Below are 21,650 nucleotides of genomic sequence, written 5' to 3'. Positions count from 1 at the left end.
CTACTAGATAATGGTCCGAGTCAATGTTTGGTCCTCGGAGCGTACGCACGTCTAAAACACTGGAGACATGTCTTCCGTCTATCACAACGTGGTCGATTTGATTGCGCGTGTTTCGATCAGGAGACAGCCACGTTGCTTGATGAATTTTCTTGTGCTGGAATCTGGTACTACAGAAAAGCATATTTCGGGCCCCAGCGAAGTCGATCAGCCTCAGGCCGTTTGGCGATGTTTCGTCATGGAGGCTGAATTTTCCTGTTGTGCCAAAAACACCTTCTCCCACCCTAGCGTTAAAATCGCCAAGCAGGGGCTTCGACATCGTGACGGGGGCAGCGCTCATAGGTGCGTTTTAGGCGCTCATAGAAAGTATATTTGGTCACATCGCCCTTCTCTTCCGTTGGGGCGTGGATATGTTGAATCACCTCGCTTTGATGCGGATTGTGGCGACGAGGTCTCTCCCACCACAAATACAACACCAAATTTGCGCTACTTTATATGGCCGCTGTAGTAGATGCCACAAGGACCCTCCTTCTTCCGTCCATGTCCCATCCATCGCACTTCTTGGATGGCGGTGATGTCAGCCTTTAGTTGTATGAGGTCATCAACCAGGGTCCGGACATTCTAGGTGCATGCCCTCAAATCGCGATCCTTAAAACGTTTGCAGGGGTCGTCATCAAAAGTGGGGTTTCTCATCCGAGGCTCTGATCGGTCTTTCAGTGGGGAGGTTTTTTTAAGGTGGTGGGTCCCAAACCCCTATGCACAACTGCAGAAGCGAGCTTCGCCTTCTCACTTTAGCTCGCCTTCAAACGGGTGTCTGTTGGCTTCCCAGATGATACTTAGTCTAAAACCGGAAGTCGAGAGCTGCTTGAGTCATATGCAAAAGAATCGTTCCTGGCCACTCCCAAGTGAATGGCAATCAGAGACTTTCCTCACTTGCGTGAACTTCTACATATGTATTTATGTATATGCCATTATATTATTGTACTAATACATTACAAATATCCAGCGGGCGGGACATTTGAAAAATGTCAGTATAAACTGTATTAGAATAAACTTATTGGCAAAATGTTTGCACTAGTTTGTTAATTATAATATATATAATATATATATATATAACATAACAAAACATACATTCCAAGTTTTTCGGTGCACTGCATGTAAAATTGAAGTATATTTCCACCTGCACTTCACAAACCTGGGTTTTCACTCTGATGACCAAACATATTGCGCTTTATTTCACAGTATTCCCGGAATAAAATAAAATCATCTTCATTTTTAGTACAAATAAAATGTACAGCTGGCTGGTTAAAATGCCAATCATCAGAAAATCAAAACAACAACATGTTGTCACACATTCCGAAATTCGAATTTAACCCTTCTGCTATGTTAGGAAAAAATTACACATATAGTGTTTTGGGTCAATTTGACCCACTTATAAAAACTCCACTAATAACACTATTTTATTGAAAGAGTTCATATTTTTTTATTCGAATCAAGTTAAGTGTATGTTAATTGTAGAAAATAGTTGAGTTGATGTATGTTTTAACGGCAATTTTCACAAACTAATCTACTGTCTTCCTTGCAAACACATTTTTGGCGTAGTACAAACAATTTTTTTTATGATGTCAGAAAAAAATCGCTGTCGTTTTTTGGTGGATTCATTTCTGGCAGAGCATAGAGCTATGCAAAATATACTCCATTTCCGATAACTAGCTTTATTTGTCGGCGTTTTTGATCGAGTGATGTAATAATAAAGGGCAAAATGTTTCAAAATACTAGGTGTGTCAAATTGACCCAACAACGTAATAAGTGTAATGAAATTACATTTGGCATCCTCCAGCAACATAAAAAACAGATATTATTTTAATTTTCATATTTATCTATTCCTTTTACTGCAGTTAACAAATAGAAGAAAAATCAATACAATACGGCTAGACTAACACGCGAATTTCGACGAGTTTTACTGAAAATTGTGTCAAATTGACCCAAACATAGCAGAAGGGTTAAGTTTTCATTCACACAAAATTCATGATACGATTTTTTCTTTCGTGAATATTCCAAAGCATAATAAGTTCCGAGGAGGAGAATCGAAACTTGGCTCAAATTTTCTAGGACTCGAACTTTTGAATAGTCATACAGCAAAGACCCATGAAAATTATAGTTTTAGATAATTGGGTCATATTGAGTTTTTTTTGTTAATCATTCTTCGGTATTTCTGCAATAAATATAGTTTGTATTGATATATGTATGTATGCCTGTAGTATGTGAAAATATGCTGATATCTTAACAAGCTTCGTCGAACACCCAACAGGAATGCAATGCTGTGAAGCCCCAAACTAAAACACCTAACGAAATATTACCGCAGCAAACTCAACATGACCCATAAATATCTTGAAATAGGTAAATTAACTGGTACACAGTTTTCCTAAATCAATACATTTGATAATGATGTTACCATACATCTATAGCTGTACTCTTCTCCTTCTTCGTCTTCATCTTCTTATTATATCACAATGAAATGTATATCACAATGAAACTGTATCAAACTAACTTAACCCAACTCCCTTTTGCTCATTTGCCATTGTATCTTCCATCACACGAAATCGTATTTGCAATCACTTTATGTGCAGAGAAAATACACCTGACTACCGACCTTGCACACGTATTATACATATGTGCACTCGGTTCGAAATGTCTTTTGTTGCCTCCAACCTGCACTCACTCTCTACCCACAAGCATTCAAATCACTACAATTACTGGTTTTTAGAGAATCAGAATCGGCTCAGAACAGTGACATTACTGCTTTCATTTGCTTTAAATGCTTCCGACAGCAATCATTCAAAACTAGGTGCCTTGCTGCCTCTGCAGGCTAAGCAACTTTGCTACTACGCAGTACATCATTGTTGCAGGTTATGTGTTGGCACTTTTGTTTTGGCATACCCAGAGCTCAATGAATTGTCAGCAATATAGTGAGATATATTCACATGTGAATGTATGTATTAATGTGCTTGCAATTGCAGTTATTTGAAAGAGTTGCCATGCCGACTTTAGAACAAAACAAAACGAAGCTTTAATTCAGTCATCATTTTGCAAATGCTTTTTGATAGTAAAAGTTAAAGTTAACTGAGAAAATTTAGAATTTGAAATACACGCCACATATATGAAATTATATTACAATTCAATTTTGAGAAGCCTTTATGACCAGTCTCTGCAACACTCTCTGTGTGTGTTTTTGTGTAAATTAGAGCTAATCATAACGTCCAAATGTCCATTCCCCCGCATACTAATTATTGCCATGGCAACAAACCATGATGGTTATGCAACGGTCTAACTCTACCCTGGACACCCCCAGCCAATTTGCATACAAAGTAAACCTTTCCACCTCCCTCACTGTCTCCCTCACTGTGTACCTAACTGTAAACCTATCTGCACATTGCAATTATTGCCAACGATGTTGCTGCTGTTGCAGCTCCTTTCAAGTGCTGAACAAAGGCGATCGGCAACAGCAGCATAAGTGTTGTAGATGGAAACGAAAATCTTGTAATTGCCGTCAGACATTTCCATGCAAATTGGATTTAATGGGAGACTTGGCGAAATTCGGTTCAGTGTATTGTTAGTAGCCGTTGTAGCGGCAGCAGAGAGCCGATGAGCCGAGCAGTTAGTGCACCAATTGTGTCTGGCAACATTGGAAATCATCGCATTATTACGAGTATGCGGCAGCTTTGTCTCAACCTAGTTGACATTCCGAGCACCACTGGAGATATTTGCGGGAAGCATGGTTTTTTGAGTAGCAAATACATATATAGATTTCAAGCAAAGTAGGTTTCTAATTCTCAATGAAATATCCTTGTAGCATTGTTCTCAGAGGCAGCTTTATCATATTTCATCACAAAGCAACAAACATATTTTCTTATCCCGCTGTTTCACATTCGTAGAATAAAGAATACGTCCACAAACTACCTGTTAATGGTACAATTATGACCTACTTACATTTTGTGAAGTTCAAAATCTCATGTTGAATTAGAGAGCAAATTATTGTTTTGTGACTGTGAATAGTATAAAAGAGCGTTCGACTAGAAAACAACGAATGAAAGAAACTCTCTATTGTTAAGGGTCCATGAATACAGGTTTAAATATGTATGTAATGGTATTTGTTGCTCCAGTCTCAATTGTTCTAGAGTCTACAAAAATTCTTTACCCTGTAGTATATATATCTTAGCTGGGCAAGAAATGAAATCGAACTATTAAATAATAAGAGGTATCAATTACAGTAAAATAGAGAAAGTGATGGTCTGAAATTTCTTACTTATTTAAAATTTTTTCAAAATAAAAATCTCAACTACCAAGGGCTACGTTTCTTAGGTACCAATTATGATAAATTTATTTCAAACAGTGTTCGCAATTGCTTTTTGAAGATTTTCTTGTTCTTCAACAGAGAGGTGAGAGTTATATAAGTAATCGCTGTAAAAAATTCCTAATTGATCAGCAGTTAATTAACGTCGATACGAGTTTCCTCTATATACCGATTCCCTTGGTATCTCATCAGGAAGTGGTTTGATAATAAAACGTTGCACAGATAATGCATTGGAGGTGTGGTCATTTAGAAATGGTCGGAATTGGTCCTAAATTCTCAAAGCCTCAAATACGGAAAATGAATATATGAAAATATCGATAAACCTATAAAACACGTTAAGAAACTCAGAGGATCTCTCTTTCCTACAAATAATGTGCTCTGGTGCTGAAAATTGATCATCAAGTCAATACGGCATTGATCATCAATAATTAAGGGCAGAATATTTCTCCGAGTATTGTTTCATATAGTAAAAACAAATTATGGTTATTTGTATGTACCCTAAGATTACACTAATGTGTGTCTATATCTAAAAGTGCAAGATTATAAGTCCATTCACAGTTCCGTCGAATAACGACTATAGGAACAGAGACTCAGTATTACTCAGAGTGAACCACTTGAATGTACAGACAAATTCAATTTCCATACAATTCCACTACACTTTCTTGATAATTAATTTTGCACCAATCAACTACAAACAACAAGTCAGATTAAAATGCATTCTTTAAACGAAAAAGCGAAATCGAAAAACAACCTTTTTGACCTACGACCCATTTCACATGTTCAATATTGATTTTTATACGCCAACCTTAATAAATATACAACACAGAGTAAGGTTTCGGGAAATATTCCCTATTGAAAGGAACTCACTATCACACTCAATATTCAGAATTATCACGTACAGAAACGGACGTGTCGAACATGTGCAACACCCAGTGAATGCATGCCACAAACATACAAATTAAATAACAACTTGTGTAGCAGTTCGCCATTCAGCTTTTCAGCAACTTTAAAAAATTAAGTATCGAACGAGAAAAATGCAGCGGAGTCATCCGCTTAGAGATGAGTTGAGAAAGTGATAAATCGATTATAATCGGAGATATCGATTGCTCGTTAATCTGGCGATTTATATGGGTACCGAAATAGATTAACCAATGCAAAGAAAATCAAGAATTCGTAACGATGATGGTGAATGCTTTTTATCCAAAGCCTCGACTACACTTCTCATAACTCATATCGCTTCTACTTTCAAAAGTTTTCGATCGTCAACAGGATATGTGAATTGATTATTTTAGGTCAATAAGAATTGTCAGCGATCACTTGGATCCAACACTAAAGACTGAAAAGTATTAAAAGTGTCCTAATATATTTTGTTTCTATCCAGCTTTTCTAAAATTCTATTTTTTACTTTTATTAAGAATTTAATGAAAGAAATACATTAAAATAAAGTATTCACTCTGTAATAACTTTGATATAGTGGTATGCTAGTATAGATATATATATCTATCTATATCTATATAAAGTATCCCACTGTGTTCTCTATACTAGTATACCACTCTATCTAACTAAAGTTAAGGGCCCAGTGATATACAATTATATCTTCTATAAGTAAAATACTGATTTTCCAATGTAAGAAAGTATCCGTCAAAGACGAACGTTACCGCGCCATGATAACCGACTATTTGATACCTGAAATTGAAGCTCGTGATCCCGGCGATAATGGATTTATTGAGATAGCACTTCGGTGAGCAGTTAATTTCACGTTTTGGTCCGCTCCAAGATCGTGTGATATCACACCGAAAAACTTTTTTCTATGAGGATATGTAAAGTCTAAAGTCTGTGCAATTCAATCCAGCTTCGATTCCGGCCTTGGAACAAAACAATACGTGTATCAATCGCCTGATACAAGTCGAAATGCTCGAACGAATCACCGAAAATGGACTCAACGGATGGACCATTTAAGACGTAGCCGTGCCAACATTTGAAAGAGATAATCTTTAAAAACTATATGCCAAAGAATGTTCTTTCGAATGATAATAAACATTACCCATTAAATTGTCTATGTTTTTTTTTAAGTAAGGAACCTTGAAATTGATCATAAAGGCGGAAGCTATAACTAATAGTAATAAGAAGAGTCTCAAAAATAGGCCTCACTCAAAACGATTAGACGATTTCAGGATACAAGGGGCAGTAAAGCAGAAATAGTGGTAAAGCTCGAAAAATAATATTTCATACAAATTTACAAATCATCCAATGGGCTTTTAAAGAATAATTTGACTATGATCTATAGCAAAAGACGGAGTACACATCTCCTGTGAAAGTTGTCCGAAGGGTCCGAAAACATGACAATTCGGTCGCCAAGATTTTAGTACCTTTTGGAATCCTCATGAAATATTTTTCATCGTCTACCTCCAACAAGGTAAAACAGTCAATAAACAATATTACGGTGCGTCATTAGTCCCACGAATTTTCAAACCAATCAAGGTATTATACATACTGTTCCAAGTTTGGCACTAAAGAAAAGGTTAGGGTATAGTTCTGAAACAATGATGATTTTATATTAGAAGCAGTTTACACTATGGTATTTCTTTTGAATGGATCTAAATTGCACTCTATCTCCGACGCTAACTATAACGCTTCTACAATTCTATAATATTTGCGAATCTCGATTAACAGCCTAGATTCATGCCGACAATCGTTGTGCACATCTCTAGCCTGAATGTGTGCTCACTCATATACACATACAGCGAATATTTACATACATATTTGTGTGTTTGACTGCCAGTTAAATGAATTGTTTTTAAAAATGCACAGAGCGCAACAGAGAATGGCGAACTTTATTAATGAAATCCCCGCACGGGGAACAACAACGAACTGAGAGTAAGTACGAGACCGTTACGTGGAGCAAAACAGAATGTGAAAGGTGAAGCAGAAGTGGAACTATAGCGAAGTTTGACCGGTGCATCATTGGAAAGGTGATGAGCGAAACAATTGGCGGCTATACAAGAGGCCATAGCATACACTCATACACACACACACACTCACACTCACAAGCAAGTAAAAACATTGTTGCGCGGAAAGGGAACGTGGATGTCTTTTTCCTGAAATGCATTTTTCCACATTTTCCTTATTGCCATCGCACACAGCTAAGGACTTTAACATTTGTTTGAGAACGAAACGAAAGCAAAAAAAAAATAGCGAAACAGTTTGCAAATTATAAAGCGCCACCAAGTAGTAGTACCCACCAGCAAGCCAAAAACAACAACAACGTCGGTCGCTACTTGCAGAACCAGCAAGTATTTACTTTTAATTAATTAAATTTGTTGGGTGAATGGTGGAGAACACAAACGTTGGTAGATAGGTATGTGTGCATGTTCGCCACAGGCAATACCGTTAGCAGCCAACGGCGCGGAGCAGAGCAACGTGCGCGTATCCTGCAGGATACAACGGCACAATTTCTTGGAATTGTTCGTAAAAATTTCATAATTTCAGCGCCTGCTGGGAGATGTGTGGCGCAAAAACTGCACAGCATCGAGATGTACTATGAAAGCAAAATATTCACAACATACCAGCGTGCATGTGTGTGTGTGTGGCAGGCAAACACTAACCAAATGTTTGTGTGTGCGTGTTGTATGTGTGCATGTATGAAGGAAGTGTTGCGCTGAAAGATGGCCACCGGAGAATTACATTCATTGTTTGCTCATATACGTTTTCCCGCTGATGAATGTAGCGGAATAAGTACAACAAGTTACACACATACACACACACACACACACAAACACATTCGCGCACTTGCTCGCTTGCTTGTGCTTGTATGTAAATATGACAGCTTTTAATATGCGCCTGTATGCCCTTTGTCTTGACGCCTGTACGAGTATATGGTGCCCGCAGTCAGCTTGAGTTCGCAGTCCCGGCGGCGCAGTGCACTGCAGCAATCTGCCGACAGCGTGGCGTTGCGCCGTGCAGTTCGTTCACGTCGACAATAACGGTAAATAAATTCGTACATTCGCTGTTTTGACACGGAGTTGATGTGCGGCGACGCTGCAAAAGGCACAAACACTCACACACACAGACACTTGTCAAGTATGTATGTGTATGTGTGTGCGTGTTTGTGTTTGCTCGCGAATTATTACTTGGTTGGTAAATTAACTTTTTAACGTTGTGTTATTTGCACTTTGATGCGGCTGCTTGCCGTTAATTAAGCACTTTAAATGGTTTTTCTGCGAATCTCATTGCCTTCGTCCGCATTCGCCTTCTCCTCATCTTCGGCAACTGCAAATGATTTTTCATGTGCCTCTAGGCATAATAAAGTGCATACTTTGAGGCGTTCACACCGGTAGCACACTGCGCGCTGTCATTTGAGGAAGTCAAGCAATTGCGAATTATAATGTGGTTTCATGCATAATACATAAAGGAATTACGCTTCCGCATTCCGAACGTTGCACAATGCCAATTATTTATTAGTTTTTATTCGACGGAAGTTTAAATCGAGTAAAGTTACGTGTGTGACTATTTCTCAGCACATTGTTCGTTTTGAGGCACAAAGGTGAAAATCTCAAATCATAATTTTTTTTTACTCCGTTCACCTTGGAAATTATGCCCGATGCGTAATATTTTTTTGCAAATTGATTTAAAAGATTGATTTTCATATATGTAAGTGCGCTGTGCGCAATCTTAAGAAAGATCTCACTTAAGCATATGGACACGTAAGAAATTGTAAACAACTGTATGCTTTAAGCAAATGAAAGAGATGGCAATATAACCTCATTACCTTTCAAAACCTTATACTACATGAGAACCTAAAAAGCCCATAAATAAATAAATATTTGGCAGCGTAAGAAAGGACAATCTCACCCGGATTGAAAATTATATTACTTCACAACTAACCTCCCAAATTGAGTTTAATATTGTTCTGCCTGATGCCCTTATATAACACAACATATTGTGGATTATTGCTTAACCATCGAACAGTATTTTGAATTATAACTATAAGTTTTAATCACTTTCCAAGTTTAAAGCACCTATACATTCAATCCGGCCGAGCTATTCAAATACGACGAATGGTATCTAAATATGATCTGCCCAATCCACAAAAAGATAAGCCTACTCAATGTCACATACAAGGGCCATCGAGCGTATTGTATAAAAGTCTAAAACCCACAATCAACAAGCTAATTGGACCTTAACAGTGTGGCTTTCAACCTGGAAAATCTACAACAGACCTGATATTCACCATGCTCCAATTCTTGAAAAAGACACGAGGGATGCCTCTATGTCCGAAATTGGTATTCCTGCAAAACTACTACGGCTCTGTAAGCTACCGATAAGCATACCAAAAGCACCGTCAGGATCGGGGAGGACTTCTCCAAGCCGTTCGATATCAAACTCTCTGACTCACTATCGTGCGAATATATTGCTGGAAAAAATTATACGAGCTGCATAGCTAAATAGAGAACTACTGGGGTACGCAGATGACATTGATATCATTGGAAGCTTTAGTCCTACTTTCCCCAGATTGGATAATGAAGCTAAGCGAATGGGACTGGAAGATTAAATATCTCCTGTCATCAAACAAACAGTCAGTTTTGGCTCCCACGTTACTGTTGACAGTCATAACTTTGAAGTTGTAGATATTTATATCTAGCAATAACACCAATAACAATGTCTGCCTCGAAATCCAGCGCAGAATCACTCTTGCCAACAGGTGCTACCATGGACTGAGTTGGCAATTGAAAAGTTAAGTCCTCTCTCGATGAAGAACGACCAAATTCTACAAGTCCCTCATCATTCCTGTCTTTCTTTTTGGTGCAGAAGTATGGATTATGTCAACATGCGATGAAACGACTCTTGGAGTTTTCGGGAGAAAGGTTTGAAGTGTTCGCACCCACTGGTGAAAGCAGTGGAAAAAGAAGTCCTCCACTCCATTGGAAAGACCAGTTGAAAATAGACCTGGTTTATCTTGATATCTTGAATTGGTGCCAAAAAACTTTTTAACCAAACCAAATTTAATGGAAATTTAACGAGTAGTTGCAGGCATTTAACCTAAAATAATAAATAATACGTAATATTTACTATAAATTTCGGTGCTTCTGGCGCTTTTCATTAATGAATTAACGCACTTTAAGTACTTCTCAAGATAACCTTTGCAAAGGGGATGTGGATAATCCGATTTATTTTATCTTCGGAGCAATTTCGCTAAACTAGACAACTCGCTTTGCGCAATTATCAGATTTTGACATATTTGTGTGTAGGTTTAGACTAATAATATTGACTAGCTACTTATTTGTTCAACATATTATTGCTATACATAATGCAAAGTTTGATGTGCGTTTGTCAGGCGACTACTAAACTCGCGCTAGTTTCTTTACAAAAAGGGTGTTTTATTTTAATTCTAATAGCTTTCTAAAAGTGTCTCTCTACAACAACGCGATTTAATCTAATAAAAAGTATAGTCATCTAACTTTAAAAATATCTTTAATGAAAACAAAATAAAACTAAACACATTTCCAGAAAATTGACATCACTTACTACAATATTGTCGTATCCTCCACCAATCCAACCGTTTAATTATGCATAACTTGCAATCGAAATGCCACAGACATCGCTGCTTGCGCGTCATCTACACCACTTGCAAAACTTTTGTTGGATTTTCTTAATTAAGTTTGTTATATAAGTATTATTGCATACTTGCTACTTACTCATTCTACCTATTTTGTTCAAATGTCAGCTGCAGTCGTTTCTTGATGTTTTCTTTTGATTTCGCTTAATTGCAATCGCTATGGTTCGAATAAGCATAGCGGTCTGAAAGGAATTCACAATCGACAAACATCTAATAAAAATATTTTTTATTTATATGTACATATGTGTGAAACTTTCTTCTTTAATGTACTGGTGATTTAAAACAAATCAGCTCAACTCCCCTGAAAACTTCATTACAATATAGATATTGGTGACCCCAATATGCTTACCAAGAAGGTCCAATATAAATAAGAGAAGATACTACTGTTTTCCACTTCATATTTCCCTTTTAAAACTGGTATTTTTCGTTGAATGAAAGACTAAAGACTAATAAAGTTGATTTAAGTTTATCTTGATTTACAACTTATACTTATAAATCTCTAGAATATGGTAGAAACATGGTCTATAACTTCTAAGAAGGTTGAAGTAAAAAAATTGGTGAATATTACTCATACGACCTGTATGACCTCCCAAAGTATGTGAGTTTTTGTTGTGCACTGCAATTGACTTCATTGACAAACCCCTCAAAAAAAATAGGAAACTGTCCTATCGGTAAAAAAGTGATGACCACCGTTTTCTGGAATTCATGATTCAAGGTCTGATCAACACATCTCCGCCGCCGCCACGACAAAATTGGTCGAATCAAGCTTCAAATGTGGCCTCGATTTTTTATATAGGTAATGTAATAATTATACTCTCGTATTATAGTTTTGTTCACATAACGGTTGTTTGTAAGTCATAAAACTAAAAGAATTAGATATAGGGTTATGTACATCAAAATGATCAGGATGACGAGTCGAGTCAAAATCCGAATGTCTGTCTGTCCGAAACTTGGTACACATGTTCCTTGGGACACACCATACAAATTGATATAATCGGATAATAACCACGCCCACCTCCCATACAAAGGTTAGGTTGAAAATTACTTAAAGTGGGTTAACTCACTAACGAAAAACGCCAGAAACACTAAATTTTACATAAGAAATGGCAGATGGAAGCTGCACTCAGATTTTTTTACAAAATTGAAAATGGGCTTGGCGTCGCCCACTTATGGGTCAAAAACCATGTCTCAAAACTTGGTTTGTAATAGTTTACTTACATGCCAATGATATGTTGTGAAAATATGCCAAATCGCTTCACAACCACGCCTACTTCCTATATACCAGAACTTTGAAGACAATCTGAATCGTTTTGCACAAATCTTTGCACAAATACTATGTTTATAGTGTGGCAGCCCCATTCTAAAAATCGCCGAAATCGGACCATAGGTTTTTAAGGCTCCATATATCGAACACGAGGACCTCGGTGCTTCTAACCTAATATTAGGGTTTCCAACTTTCAATGGACTTTATACAATATATATGACGACTATGTGGGTCAAATTGTGTATTATATAATATAGATAAAGTTAAATAAATAAATTGCGAGAGTATAAAATGTTCGGTTACACCCGAACTTAGCCCTTCCTTACTTGTTTATATAGGTAATGTAATAATTATACTCTCGTATTATAGTTTTGTTCACATAACGGTTGTTTGTAAGTCATAAAACTAAAAGAATTAGATATAGGGTTATGTACATCAAAATGATCAGGATGACGAGTCGAGTCAAAATCCGAATGTCTGTCTGTCCGTCCGCCCGTCTGTCCATCTGTCCGAAAGTTGGTACACATGTTCCTTGGGACACACCATACAAATTGATATAATCGGATAATAACCTCGCCCACCTCCCATACAAAGTTTAGGTTAAAAATTACTAAAAATGAGTTAATTCACTAACGAAAAAACGTCAGAAACACTAAATTCTACAGAAGAAATGGAAGAGGAGAGTTACACTCAGATTAAAAAAAAAAAATGGGAAGTGGGCGTGGCGTCGGAATAAAACTTTACACAAATGTATATCCTGTGGCTTCACTTATGGAAAAATTATTCAAATCGGACAATAACTTTTCAAAGCCCGGGTATCGAACATGAAGAACTTAGTGCCTAGGGATAATTTTTCACCGAAAATATCGGTAAATCTCTCAGACATTTTAAAGTAATTCAGTGGATTTTTTTTCTTCTAAAAGTATGTCTCTGTTCAAAAAATTATTAAAATCGGGTCATAACTTCCCTAGCTCCCATATACCTAATTATAGGTTTTGCAAAAATACGGTGGTATTTATACCAAATATATAGGTAATTAATAACCACAACCACTTCAACGACATCAATCTTTTCTGGAAACTGTTTTGATAAGAGGTCACTTAAAACTGTTCTTCGCATTTCTGCTCCAAGTGATACAACGCTTGCTCGAACGATAAGTGCTCATCCGATTTGGCAAACCTATTCACAATCAGTGAAATCAATCAATTTGAGAGCAATATAATATACTCGTAATCACTTTTTGTGCTAAACTCCAAAATGATTATGTTTGTGATGGACAGTGGTAGTTAGTCCTTCTCTCCCTTTACGATTCTCCAAGTGGTCAAAAGTTATATTTCATTTGTTTATAAAAAGCATTTAATAATTTCACTTTCACTAAAGTGCTTTAACTTTAATTAGTTTTCTTAAAAGTTTCCAAACTTGGTACCCACTTTATTCTATGAATAACTCAAGGTCTCTTCAGCATGACCTCAAAGGTCACTAACTGTCAATGGCGAAAGTTTAACAGAATATTTTAGTGGTTAAATATCACTTTAATTTGAGTAAACACTTCATCAACCATTCAGATAATTGTAAACAAGTGCCTAACGTTGTAGCTATACACTGTAAACTACTTGCTATATATACATATATAAAACAGTTGATTGTATGTGTGAGCTCGCTGCTGGAAGGTACATCCTTCGTATCAAAATATTGATGAATGCTGAAACTAAGGTGGACAGTAACATAAATATATACATATACATATATAGGTGTATATATAGATGCATATTTGTTTGTGTTGTTATTTTTGATGTTCGGTAGAAGAAAAAACAAACAGAAAATCATGCTCTCTGAAATGAAAATTTATTTTAAAACAGAGTAAACTGCCGTTTTTGACGTTTTTAACGGACGAAAATAATTAAAGTTAAAAAAATTGTTGTTAAAAGTTGCTAACGTTACGCACCCAACACATCGATCGGAAAAAAACACACCCGCTGATATCTCACCATCCCAGCAAGAGAAAATAGAATGGAAAACTGTACGAGCTAATAAAAGTTTGCAATTGAAGTAAAAGCAAATTGGATTTCATGGAAAATGTAGAGGCATGATAACTGAAGATAAAGATATTTAAGTTTAATTAAATTAATTCCGAGTTCATGGCAAAACCAGTTGAACTTTTTGATATTATATACCGTTACCCCCCTACTTTACCTTATTTATTAATTGAAGTTAATATATTCAACACATTAGCGTTGATAGAAGGAATTTTAGAATCAATCAGCCTTAAATGATGTGATCAAGTTCGGTAAATTAGTATCGATAACATTGCCGACTGAAAGATTTATTGATATATCTCTCCCACTGAACTTCACCTACCTATAATGCTAATATCTAAAGCGTGCCGAATAACACGTGAACTATCTTTACTAATGATTTTGGTAATATGCTAATACCTTGGCTCGTATCACTTTAACGGGTCATTGGACTACATATTAGACGGTGTAAAATTGATATATTTATCGATATATCATCCACATGATATATTGTCACAAATCGCAACAGAAACTCGTTCTTATTGCGTTTGAACAGTGCCAAATTTGAACGATTGTCTTATAAATTTTCTGATATTCATATACATATGCCTTTGAGATATAATACTAACAAAAATTATTTCATCTTAAGGTCATCCAACACAAGTTCACTAATGCTTGGGATGTTTTCTGGCGTTACAGTCACTTGTAAGCAGCGTGCAGCGTTTATGGGTATCGTCACTTTGAGACCAATGACTTGAAAAAGTCTGGATGGAATAATATTGCTCCAAAACAAGGATGCAGATTTTTAATTTGTGGTGATTTCTCGGTCAGAACACAGGCTTTTCAGCCCATGTAGCAAAACCTTATTAGGGTATCAGTCCCTAAAATGAAAGCACCTTTTCCTACAGTCACACTTTATATTATATGTTATAGAAATCTATTAAAGGGTATTTTTTTAGACCTGTGGTTTTCAAGAAGAAAATAAAACTAATATAATTTCCGTTATCTGTGTTCAATTCATAACTTATTTCCCATATAACACAATTTTGAATTCCATCTGATTCGATCATTTTATAATATTGATGTATATATAGAAGAAATTAAGTTATCGGACTGAGACTGTTACCAACGCTCTTCTAAAAATTCGAAACAGGGCTATAACTTTTCAAGGCCCTATATAACATTTTTACCGAAAACTATAGAAATTCAAACGGAATCATTTTCTTCATATAATGAGTCCCTGTGCCAAAAATCTTACCAAAATTAAGTGAGCATATAGTCTTGGATATAATGTTGCTTGGTGGTGCAAATAAATGAAATCGGTTCAGAAATTATCTCAGCTCTTATATACTATATCAGTTTCCTTATTGATATGCTTAATAACGAATATGTGGGTCAAATTGTGTGTTCTCATAATAAAATTACATAAATAAATTGCGAGAGTATAAAATGTGTGTACCATACTAATACAGAAATGTAGTGAAGTTATTGAATGGTTAGCAATGGTCAAATAATTTTGTATCCTTAACGTTTAGGGAATTCGGCACAAAATTTAACGTCTAACCATTATTGAATAAGCAAAGTGTCTCTTGGAACAATTCTTATGAAAAAACGGAAAAAAATCTGTTGATATCAAGAGAATCGCATATCAAATATCGGCACCCGGTTCTCTGGAATAAGAAAGGGCTACATCGACTGTTGCTATCTATTACGAATGACCTTAAACTGTCGAACTATTTCAGTCGGCGGGGGCCAGCGAATTACCGTTTTATCACTTGCACGGTAAAAAAAAATAATTCGATCGATAAGAGCGACAATTATATGAACAACAATTACTGAAACATAAGGGATTGGTGTAACAAGTGAGGAAACATTAATAATAGCCGACTACAACAACAATGGCTCCCGTGACAAGGCAACAAGGAGATAAAATAAAATGAAGACGAATAAAGTAAACGTGAACAATGTTGCTACAACCGCTGCTTTGGCTGCTGTTAATGACCACACCGATGTTGCTGTTGACGACGGACGTTAGTCAACAACAACAACAAAAACAATAATAATAATAACAATGTGACGACGCTGATACTGCTGCTGTTAATGATGATAGCGACAATGATGAAAGCGGCTACAAAATGTGTGATAACAACAACCGTGCGCTTGTATGACAATGTCGCTGAATATCGATGCCGGAACTTTTGCGGCTCCCACGCTGCGACCATTTCCGCTACTTATGCGTGTCTTTAAGTCACGAAGGCAGCGGCTGCTCTTGCTGACATTGCAGATAAGGCGAACTTTTTACACTATTGTTACGTTTTTTCCTCATTTTTTTTTGTTTTTTGGTTTTTGCTTATTTCCGTAACTTTTTAATACTGCTTATATACTTGTTATTGTTTTTGTTGTTGTAGCAATTTAAGTTTTCTGATTTGTCGGTTGCAGTGTCCACTGCGGTTGGGGTGTGTCCGCTCCACCCCTCCCTTAAGGCTATTTTTTAGTTTTGTTGCACACTTTTGAATCACAAAAACCAAAAAAAAAAAGAAAAACATATAGCAACAACAACAACATCAATTATTTAACTGCTATCAACAACAAGCACAAACCGTTGTAATAGCGGAGTTTGTTCACCACACAGGGGAGCCGCCATGCAGCAGTGGCCTCGTCTGTTTTGAACTGTGTTTGCATTTAGCCCGCTTTGTTCGTGTTGTTTTTGCTTGGTTGACTTCAGCGGTCGTTGGCTGACCGTTAACTGTGGCGACTACAGCTGCAGAGTTGATGGTTGCGTTGATTAAAAATTTGTCAAGCACTTTATGATCATTTGCATTTACCATATAACGCCCCCCATTTACACCCAACCACCCCTCACTCACCTCATCTACTACCGACTCCTATCAATTTGCCGTTCGCCATTGTTGAATTCGCCGTTTTTCATTCTTTCGCTTCACTTCCAACACTGTGCGGTTTGCCTTCTATTATGCTGAATTATTGTTTTTATGCCGCTGGCATTTGCTGTTTATCGACAGTGTATAAATAATTGCCGTAACACGAATCACAAACAACAACAAACGCACTTGCAACAAACAGAGAATGGCAAGGGAGTATGGCGTCCGCGGCACACTTTTTCCTTACTGTTTTGATTACAACACACACACACGCACACTCTCAGTTGACGATGTTTTATTTCATCTATTTTTTATGAAAACTTTTGCGGTTGCAGGAGACTACATACATACATATGTATATATAATACAAACTATTGTTTTATTTGGACGCAACGTAAACGTCGATATTAAATGCATACAATTTATTCAATTGCCGAGAGGGCGCTTGCAGTTTTTGTGATTACTCGTGAGCGCATCGAAGCACCGGGATGATATAAGTTTTACACCTCGCAAATTCGGTAAATACAACTAGTTATATGCATACATATGTACATCTACACTTATGCAGAATAGCCAACATATATATATATATATATATTTGGCGTAGAAACCGCTTAAGCGATTATTGCCGAATCCACCAGAGCGCGCCACTCGTTCCTCCTTTTTGCTTTTTGGCGCCAACTGAAAACACCAAGTGAAGCCAGGTCACTTTGCACTTGGTCTTTCCACCGGACTGGAGGTCGTCCTCTTCCGCGGCTTCCTTCAGCGGGTACTGCATCGAACACTTTCAGACCTGGAGTGTTTTCTTCCATCCGTACAACATGACCTAGCCAGCGTAGCCGCTGTCTTTTTATTCGCTGAACTATGTCAATGTCGTCGTATAAATCGTTCCATCGTCTGCGGTATTCGCCGTTGCCAATGTTTAGAGGACCATACATCTTGCGCAAAACCTTTCTCTCGAAAACCCCAAGAGTCGTCTCATCGGATGTTGCCATCGTCCACGCTTCGGCGCCATACATCAGGACGGGAATAATGAGCGACTTGTAGAGTTTGATTTTGTTCGTCGAGAGAGGACTTTACTGTTCAATTGCCTACTCAGTCCAAGGTAACACCTGTTGGCAAGAGTGATTCTGCGTTGGATTTCAAGGCTGACATTGATGGTGTTATTAACGCTGGTTCCCAAGTAGACGAAACTATCTACTACTTCAAAGGTATGTCAACAGTGACGTGGAAGCCAAGACACGAGTGCGCTGACTGTTTGTTTGATGACAGGAGATATTTCGTCTTGTCCTCATTCACCACCAGCCCCATACGCTTCGCTTCTTTATCTAGTCTGGAAAAAGCAGAACAAATGGCGCAGTTGTTGCTTCCGATGATATCAATATCATCGGCATACGCCAGCAGCTGTACACTCTTGTAGAAGATTCTACCTTCTCTATTTAGCTCTGCAGCTCGTATTATTTTCTCCAGTACTAGATTGAAGAAGTCGCACGATAGTGAGTCACCCTGTCTGAAGGCTCGTTTGGTATCGAACGGCTAGGAGAGGTCCTTCCCGATTCTGACGGAGTTTTTGGTGTTGCTCAACGTTGAAATATATTAAGAGTAATTATGCAATTCAAATACCTTCAGAGTGTATCAAGCATTTTCGAACAGAAAACACAGAAAGTAACCTCAAAGTAAACGACTACAATTTAGGCTTTCTGGCCAAAACTGTTGGACTAGAAGATGACAAGTGGACTTTTCTTCTAACCAATTGTCTATTAATTTTCGGTCTCGTCTGGGACCCATTTTCTCTTGAGGATATCGACTCACTGGGTTGTTTGGTTTGTGCGTGACCATAAGTCTGTTAGAGACAGTGACGGACCAGATTATTCGCTATATAACGAATCGGTTTGTGAAAAATTTTGAGACTGTGAGAAATTGAAGATTTTTATACTTTCGCAACATGTTGCAAAGAGAGTAATATAGTTTTGTTAACATAACGGTTGTATGTAACACCCAAAACTAAGCGAGTTAGATATAAAGTTATATATACCAAAGTGATCAAGGTAACGAGTGTCAAATCCAGATTTCTGTATGTCCGTCCGTATGTATGACACGCCCATAAAATGGCGAAAACCGAAAACATATTACATAAAGTACCATATCTATGTCATAAATAAAGTTATAAAAATAAAATTTCGAAAAGGATCACACTATCATTAAACATATGTCTTCTGCATAGTCTAGGTCTTTGAACCGTCTATTTAGACACAAACTTATTATTTTCGTTTCGCGTGTAGCTTTTTCTATTACGGTATATTATATTATATATAAGCGATGACGGAACGCAGCCTTGACGCACGCCCACCTCTTCTTTTATACGATTACTAACCTCTTTGTAAAAAATGCGGCAACCCGCATCAGAATATAATGAGTGGGGCCGATCCGACGAACTCGTTCGGGTGAGACGTCATCTAGTCCAGATGCTTTATTGTTTTTTTTTTATAATTCTTTAAGTGCGGCTATAATTTCTTCCTCGCTTGAACAGTCAGTTGAGATTTTCTATGTCTGTTGGTACTGACGAGAGCATGCGGGTGTAATATTCTTCTCAAACCCTTTTTATCAGTAGTTTTTACATATTTCCCCAAACAGCTTTTAAGTGTTCTGTCAGCTGTGTGATTGTTGCTGCTGTTGATTAGTTTGGATTCGGTAAACATATTCTCAATACCGAGGGAATGTAATACAAACAAAGTATGCAACACCGGAAGGCGAAATCTCTTTGATCTTAACAATATCTTACTGAATGGGCTTACACCAAACATTTTTATAGCGTATTTTAATATTTACATGATTTGTTTAAATTCGGCCAAACTGTTCGACATCCGTAGAACCATAGGTCAACGTTGATGTCTCCCTGAACCCCTAAAAAACGGTCGCAATTACATTTTCGGTTTCATCAACATCAACTATCTTGAAAATCGATCAAGATAACGATCACCATGACTTTTTCGACAGTTTCAGTTCTTTTCTCATGCATGTTCGCCTTAAGTCCATTGTTTTGGATGTTCTTTGGTATTCGGCTAAAGTCAACGCAGAAACCCTTTCCCATAAAGTAAACTCCCGGTAGTTAGTACTCACAGTTTTCTCATGCCCAATATTTCATGCAGAATATGACCCACGCGGTCTTTTGTGATGTCTATTGTCTCAGTTATCTTGCACATCATCAATCGTGATAGTCTGGGCATGCCTCACCAACGTTGCAACTCGTTTGACGATCGGTATTGAAGTTTAAGAGACACTGGATTTAACATCCCAGCGTTTTTGGAGATAGTACATCCTCTTCCCTTGCCGTTGGGATAGCCATCATACATGCAATCATCGCAAACTAAATGTTGATCCCTTAAAATTAAGTAGTTATGTATTATAAATCACTCATTGTTGCATAAATCCTAGTTGTTTTTACATGAAAGCTCAGAGCTTTAACTATTCAACTGACGCATTTACACATTTCACAGTCATATTTACAATTGTGTACACGCACTATACTCGTATGATAGTTATTTTTATGCGAGTTACACCATCGCCGCCACGTGGTGTACTCAATGTAAGTATGTTTATTTCCAAGGCTCTTTTAATTTAAGAAAAAGAAAAGAACGTAAAACGCAATGCCAGACAATCTGCATGGAATCACGCATAAAAGAGGAGCGCAGTGCATTAAATGTGGGCGCTGCCACAGAAAAGGAGCTCAACGACAACCGAAAGTAGTGGTGAAGTAGCATAAAAAATAGTCGAGCAAAATGCGCATGCAAATTTGCAAAGTGCCGTGGCGCGAAGATGTGCGCTGTGTTCATAAAGTGAGCTCAGCAAGACGGTAGGTAGCAGCAGCAACAGCACTGTGGCATCTTAGTTGTTGGCAATGAAAATACGGGCATTTTGCACTTAAAAGTGCTTTGCCTGATGCAACACTTTCCCAACTATCTACTACTTATATTCTTACTTTGCGCTTAGCACCCCATCTGCTGCAGAAGTAGCTTCTTACGTTTCAACCTAGTACAAACTGGCAACTAAATGAGCGATTGGCTGCAGACACCGCCGTGTAACGCGCTCGCTCGTTCACCGCACTAAAATGAACTTTGCTTGCCTGGTGGCTGGCTTCACCTGAAACCTGCACTTTACATGGCTTGCACTTCAGCACCTAGCCGCGTTAATTTCCCCACTCTTTACTCCATAGTTGTTGTTGTTGTTCTCTAGCTTGCCAACCAGCGCAGTTCTCTGTGCCAAGTGAGGCATATCGTCTGATTCGTAACTTTGCTGTTGCTTTCCTTTAGGTGGCGACGATATTTGTGGAAAATTCGTGTGCATTTTTAATGAGTTGAAATTTATTTGCGTCGGAATTTTCGAAGCTCATCAGCGAAATTTTGGCTATAATAAAAGACAGCAACAGAGGTAAAGGTGGCTAAAGTATATCAACGAAAATCTATATTGGCATATACACTTCGTGAAAGCTGATTTAAAGCGAATGTTTTAATAACAACTAGAGGGG

The sequence above is a fragment of the Zeugodacus cucurbitae genome, chromosome 2 (genome assembly GCF_028554725.1).
Source record: "Zeugodacus cucurbitae isolate PBARC_wt_2022May chromosome 2, idZeuCucr1.2, whole genome shotgun sequence".
Classification (NCBI taxonomy): Eukaryota; Metazoa; Arthropoda; class Insecta; order Diptera; family Tephritidae; genus Zeugodacus; species Zeugodacus cucurbitae.
This window is presented reverse-complemented; position numbering follows the sequence as displayed.